The 7,505-nt window shown below is 39.3% G+C and overlaps 1 protein-coding gene across 2 annotated transcripts in view; it reads right to left on the reverse strand.

The window, feature by feature from the left end:
- qin overlaps window positions 1-7,505 on the reverse strand; it is a 75,763-nt gene that overhangs the window by 42,626 nt on the left and 25,632 nt on the right. The window lies entirely within an intron of this gene.

Genomic DNA, 7,505 nt, shown 5'->3' on the forward strand with positions numbered 1-7,505 from the left:
CCCCCCTGACCTCCTCCACCCTCTTCCCTCTCCTCCATCTCCTCCCACCTGTACTCCATGTCAAACCGTAACGCCTATATTTCCTTTATCCTCTCTCTGTTACCCTTTATCACTCATCCAACGTGATGCCAGGCCCCTGTCGCTTCCAGCCCTCATCCCCCTGTATTTTAACCCCCTTCGTACCCCTACCATTCGCGGCATCGCTTCGCCTGGAATTTTGTTTCTTCGCTTCCTTGTTCGACGAATGTCGATTCCATCTCACTATCCACGTCAATGAATAATCAATGCCAAACCGGTCTCATCACTCCTTTCACTTAATTGTTGCATCGCTACTACAGAATCCCAAAATCGGGTTCATGACATGCCCGGCGGGAGGGTGAGGTCAATTCCTTGGAAATTTATAATTGAATTATCTCCTTGAATATGGAAATAATTTCGAGATAATTCTAATAAAATTTCGTTTTTCAATTGGATATCTATCAAAATTTTATGAATTATAATTCTCAATATCGACGGTGAATATGAATTTTTTTTTTTCGTTCCGTTTAATTAAATCCATCAAACAGTAATTCCCGAAATTCCGGAATAACAATCGACGAAAAAAAAATGGGGAATTAAGAGTGGATGAGCGTGGAATGCGACAGTGAAAATAAAAACGACTCACTTGAAATTTTTTTCAGCCCCATTCCCATCCCCCGTTATCATCCACTTTGTTGGTGCCCCTCTACATTTTTTTCCCCCTCTTTCCCAGCGATGCACCCCCGGTATTCACCCCCTGATACGCAGCAATGACGAGGATCCGACAATTTGTTTTATCAGCAAGTAACGCGACACTTATTGCACCGTCGCTGGTGAAGGCGTGTCAAAAGAATCGAAGGAATCTTTTAAGTCTCGATTTCTTTTTATCTCGATTTCTCGTCTCCTCTTCCCCCTGCGCTTCGTCAAATAACTCATGGGGGAATGAAGAAAAGGGGGTGTCGATGGGGTGAGAAAATGGAGAAAAAAAAAAACAAATTCTAAATGGTACATTCTTGTTGTATCGAGTGGCTCATAGCTCCGCCTTCGGGAGTACCTTCTTAAAACTTGAGTTTCCCCAACAAAATGGAAGATAAAAAGGTCAAACGAACGGCATTTCTTTCACTCGAGTTCGTTATTAATTATGCGAGTGTCTAATAAGAGGACGGACTGCGGTGTCTCGGTTACTTGACTATTCAATTAGCTGTTATTTAATTATGGAGAGAGTGCACGTCGAAATTCAATAGTAATAATATAAAAAATCGTTATTCTCAAAAATCGATGCAGTCAATTTAACCAGTATCATTGCGATAATCAAATGGATGAATGGATTTTGTTTTTTAAATGATTTTTGTGGAGAATTGCAATTTATTGCTGGGATGAAGTAATTAGAGTAAAAGGGCCGGTGTTTAAGGCGACTAAGCAAGTGGATGTGGATTAAAGTCGTCAGTGCCCTTTAACCCCTCGGAATAAACGGGAATAATTAAAGTCGTAGGATGCAAGTGGAGTGTCTGCACTGAGCAAGGTACATCGTGCTAAGTGGAACGCACTAGATATCCAGGTAAAAACCTCTTCAACCCCTACTAACATCCACTATCACACCCGGATACGGTAATGACCTCGCGAAATTCAATTAGGTAATACGGTTACATGAGGTGTCGGTACGGCTTTGACTGAAAGCCGAGTTACTCCATACTCTCTCGTCTCCACCCTATTCCAGGTTGTCACACTATTCAGTTGTTTCTAAATGCACCAACGACCATTTTAATTGCTGAAAATCGAGTAAAGCGCGAGTTCAATACGCGAAACATTTGCGTTTAAGTTTCAAATTTGGCTGTTCCATCGAGACTTACGGCAACTTGGCCTCGCCCAAGTGCTCAATTTTTTTTCTCACTTTAATTCCTCCTCGACATGAAGTTAACGCGAAAGTTTAACGCCAATTATTTTAATGAGATGGGATAAACGGAATTTGGGGTAGGGGGCAATGAGTGGAATTCAACTTGATGTGCGTTCAGAGTAAAAATTATTTTTTACTGAATAATCATTTGAGGGAAGGAGGGATCTTCAATATTTTGTCATGTTACGTGAAAATGGCAGTTGCTTTTTTTGAGAATAATATCAAGTTTGGGGAATATTGAGAAGTAGGATTTTACAGTTGAAACGTGTGACCTGCTTGACGACTAGGTTCACCGGGGGCTTGACCAATCAAACTGCCATTTGTAATCAATTAAAAGGCAATAAGCCGGTCTCTGATTGAACAGTAGACAAACGGTATACATGAACCGTCGAATGAGAAGATCGAACTGTGCAGGGATAAAATCCAACTCCAATACTACTGGATTATTAATGATACTGAAGAATATATTACATCCAAGGTTGTACTACAAAACAGTGAAAGCCAACAATTGTTGTTCGAATGCGCCAAATGAGTGAAAATTGCTATTTCAATATAATATTCGAAAACGAATTAATGAGTGAGTAGATGTGAAATGCATTTTAATTCAACCCCAAAATATCCTATCCTCCCCCAGGTGGAAAAATAATCCCCCAAAGTACGGGTGGATGAATAGAAACATGTATTACCACCAAAGTGAGACAGAAATTTCGTTGTACAGGAGAACGCGTGGTAAATTTGTCTCTGAGTAACTGGATCTGCGAAAATGCGTTCACGTTCCTCGTCTGTTGGGGCTTTACGAGGGCACCTCACCGTGTGCCGCGTCCGTTTTCTCTCGCCTTCAATTCCACCCTCGCAAACCAACCCCCTTTCCTCCCCACACCACACCCCCCCTTCCTCAAAATCCACCCCACCCCGCGCCCTGCCGAGTCGTTTCCAGAAAATGCATCTATCTCACGTGCGAGCTGTGCGAACAAACGGTCGTCTATTTTACTGCGGATGAGAGGTGGTATACGAGGGTGGAAAATGCTTTTCTGGTGACGAGAGAGGGGGTGTTTTACCCCTGGCAAAGAAAGTACAGACCAATGGGATCGCTCCTGTACCCCGGAAACTGCCCCGGTAAGCGCAGATAACCTCAATAAAAATGACATAAATATTCTTTTTTTTTTCATCCCCTTTTTTTTGCCCACTCTCTTCACCCTCTGTCGGCTAAGAAATTATTTAAAATTTTTCCCGGTCTTACGACGGGGGAATCAGTGTCCAGGCAATTTTTTTATTAATTATTTTCCAAGGACATTTGCAGGATATATTGAGGAATGGAGGGGGTGGTTTAAACACCGAATTCTGGTACCTGGGGGAGGCCGCGAGTTTTACGCGCGCTCGATATACGCGAGTTTATGCTGTGGGTAATTCACAGGGGATAGAAGAATAAAGGGGTTGTGAGGGTGAGGGAGGAGGGGGGTTGATGGGGGGTTTTTTCGTGTGAGGGAAGTCGAGTTACTCCCAGTTTGAGTGGGGGGGGGATAACTTGGGAATTTCTAAGCGCCAAGTCCGGGATTACGAGCGGCAAATTTTCAGTTTCAGAGGGTTGCAACCTGGGGGAAAGCTCTTGGGGATGCATATATTCCGTCGTGGTGTCTCAGAGAAGGTGGACATGCTCGACTGTATAAAATTTGAGCTAGTGACGAGAAAAAAGAGGAAATACCCGCAGTGCGAGAGAATTGAAAGGAAAATTATTGAAGAGAAGTTCGAATGGATTATTTCCATGAAAATATTAATTCATCAAATAAACAGTGGGTTGAACCTGATGCAATGGGTGCAAGAGCCTCTCGATCTTGACCCAATCGAGTTTTCTCATCGGACAAATACTTGTGAAATACTAGTCATGAAGTAAAGGGAGAGCTGTTCATGCACAAGTGTGTGGTCGCCTCGGCCAAGGGCAAAACAATCGATTCTCCTCGCGCACTTTCGATTATCATCGGTTGCATGACACCTGCACATCAATAATGCAAATTCTAGCCTCAATACCGATCATACCCACCACCAAAGCCGCCGAGATTATCGATCAATGGGGAAATCTCATAAATTCCATCATAAAATATAAAATTGCATACGATCGATTTTTTTCGAATTTGCCTCCCCTACAGCCATCGACATCTCCTATAAATCGATAGTGAAGAGAAATAAATAATCGTGACTGGATGAAAAAATTCATTAGGGAGAAATAACCGAAATTAATTATCTCTATATAGGCTCTGACTTTCGAGGCCATAAGAGAGAAAAAAGAGACTCAAAACCGGATATCTTTGCGGTCATCGTTCCCCACCTCCGTCGGACTTCCTTTCTCGTCGAGGAAAGTCGTGGCAAAATCAAATTGAGATCACACTGCAATTAGGCGGTTCCCGGTTAGCCAACAGGACTCCATTTGTAATTACACCTTTTCACCTCCAATTGACAGGGGAATAATTACCTAACCACCTGAGACACAAACCAAAGTAAATTTGCGACTAGACTTGCGCGCGAAAAGAGAAGAGAGACAATAACTCGATTATTTTTTCTGGTCAATTGTGAGAACGAAAATATCTCAATTCCCGGAAAGCAATTGCACAGCTCCACCGCATTTATAAGTTCATTTAATCGTGGGAGAGAGAGAGGCATTTTTTTCAATGAAATTTTCGACAGGAGCGAAAGGAAACAAGCAGTTAACCGAGCCGATTTGACAGGAAACATTTTAATAAATTAAATCATTAAAAATAATTTCTTGGAGGGTGTTCTGTGAGTGAGAGAGTGGGGTAATTTAGCCGTTTGTTATTCTTTTTTTGTAAAATTGATCATCTGCCGATGCACGAATTTTCAGACCGTTTTACGTAATTTTCAGGCAAAATTAAAAAATTTATAAATCGAATAATTGCAATACTGAGAAAAAAAAATCGAGTTCGGAGTATTTGTGTAAAAAATCAATTTCAATCGACAATATCTTCTCGTAATGATAATTATACAATTTTTTCTACAACCTGCCGATTTCCCAAGTTCTTTGAACAAATTATCATTTAGGATATAAACAGAAACGGTGATTTGATTTCTCACCTGAGCTCCATAAAACTCATCAATCCTTCGGTAATAAATAACAACAGCCAGCAAATTCTCAATATTGCAACTGAAATTTATGGCACAGAGATAATGGCGGGTAAATATCAAATTGAGATGGATATTGAGTTGAATTTTTCGATTAAAAATAAAAAGCGAGCAAGCTAACGGTACACCGAGATTCGGACATTCCCTTTCACTTCTCAAGCCTAACGATACAAATTTATAGTCCAGTTTGCGTATGTAATGAGGCTAAGAGCATCATTACTCACAACTTGGCTTGAATTTAGATTTTCAAAAAATTACAGCATTTGAAACTCAAATGCTCGTCATAAACGTGCAGAGAAAAAGCTGATTTTTCCATAAATTTCATTCGACAGGGCACAATAATGGCGTATAATTTTTCCAGAATAAAACCAAAATAGTATTTTTTATTGAATTTTGTTATCCAGTGACTGTAAGAATTTTGCAAAGAAGTTGAATTATGTTGAAGAGAAAAATGAATGAACGGGAGAGAAAACATTAGACCATGATTTTCATTATATTTCATAAACAAAATGTCATGATAATCGACTCGTGACTCAGGCAATTCACGGAATGAACAAATCTCTCACGTCCTTCAACTGTGACTCGAATTTCAATTCAATAACGGTTTACTTTATTAAATCGAGGCTGTAAAAAATTTATTTTCGATCTATGAATTGTCGATCCATTGTGATTCAATAAAAGATCACGAGTTAATTAAATTTTGCATAATTCCGACACCGTGTCACGGATTTTTTATTATATAATAATTAATTGAGAGTGCAAGGTTGAGACCTGCAGAACGCCAGTTCAAAACAAATGATAATTTGAAAATCATCAATTATTTTTTATTTTTCTCAAACAAATTAATTACCCAACCAATTCTTAATCTCATCCCCTTCCCCCTACCCCTGGACGATCGATAATCTCTTGGGAATTCAATTAAATCGATCATTTAGTGAAGAAATTAATGATAAAAATGCAGGAGAAAGAAATCGCAAGGGCAGTGAGAAGAACTCGAGTTTTCTCTAACGAACGTTAATTCCTTAATTAAACAGCGCGCAAAAGTGTTCAAAGAAGAGAGAAGAGAAACTCCTTTACCCCCGACCCCTCTAACCCCTCCAATCCCACCCCCGGGCTTAATTTGTACTTTTAACTCACTTCCATCAACTCTTCTCTGATTCTCACAATTTTCTCTAAAAACTAGTAAAATCGATTCCAACGCAACTATCGATTAAAAATTTGAAAAATTAATGGAAAAATTCAATTTCATCTTCAAGAAAAATCCCTTTCCTCCCCCGAAAATCGTAGATTATGCCCCCAATGTAGAAATGATTCTTGTCTTGACACAGAAATTTACGAATTGAATGATTGAAAAATTGAATTTCTGAAAAAAATCACTTTCCTCGGGAGAATGTGCAGAGAATGAATTAATTATCAAATAAATTGACGAAAAAAATGCGTGAAACATTCAATTTTTAATTCAACCTCCGCAATATTCGAATAACCAGGAAGTAAATCATCGATCCATGCATGAGTACCTGCGAATATGTACTTAATACGGATGAGAGTGCTTTGAAAATGAATAGAAAATACATTCTCATCATCCAGAGGCGTGCTAACACCTTTTTATTGTGCGACGCCTTGAAACAATCATGTACTTTCGATTTAACTATCTCCGAACCGCCAATCATTTCAAATCACTTCCTCCCGCTCTTTTCTCTACAAAAAATACAAGACCTCTTTTAAAATCCACTCATTTTTTTTATCACTATTCTATCGAAAAATATTCGGCATTTAACACGACAGTAAATAAAAAAATTCCTTAAAAAAAATTTTTTTGTAACAAAATTTCAATTTTAACCAATATTGCCTGAAATTAAATATTTCACACAGATGTGGGTAATAAATCACAGATTGTGGAACTTGCAGTAATAATAATTAAATTTGCATTTTTTTGTGTTCCCGCGATTCTCATCCCCACGAAAGGCCATCGAAAGACAAGTGTCCCATTGCCCCTTTCTCACGTGTGCGCAGAATGCGTTAATATTTCAAAACGACGCGTAAAAAAAAATACAACAAAGGGACGAGTCACCGGTGAAAACAATGCGTTGGACTAAGTAACCCGTCGACGTACCATCCAGGAGTCGATTTCACTTCAGGTGTGGCAATACTTGCGCATTTCTCTGAGTATTCATACACATGTACCCGCGCATTGTCTTCATGTACCGGTGATTTTTATTTAACACATTTATCTCGTGCAGATCGAAGGCACTCGATAACAAAGACGACGAACAGCCGAATAATCGCGCGATTAACGGAGTAATTACGAGAACAACCGAGAACAAACGAGTGAACTTGGGATGTTTTTTTATTTTTCATTCTAGATGGTTGACACTGGATTCAGTAAAGGTTTCCTTATAAAAAAAATTCAAAGATAATTGAGGAAGTGATTTTTTACCGAGGAGAAAGACACCATTCAACT

Source organism: Fopius arisanus, unplaced genomic scaffold (genome assembly GCF_000806365.1).
Source record: "Fopius arisanus strain USDA-PBARC FA_bdor unplaced genomic scaffold, ASM80636v1 scaffold00039, whole genome shotgun sequence".
NCBI lineage: Eukaryota > Metazoa > Arthropoda > Insecta > Hymenoptera > Braconidae > Fopius > Fopius arisanus.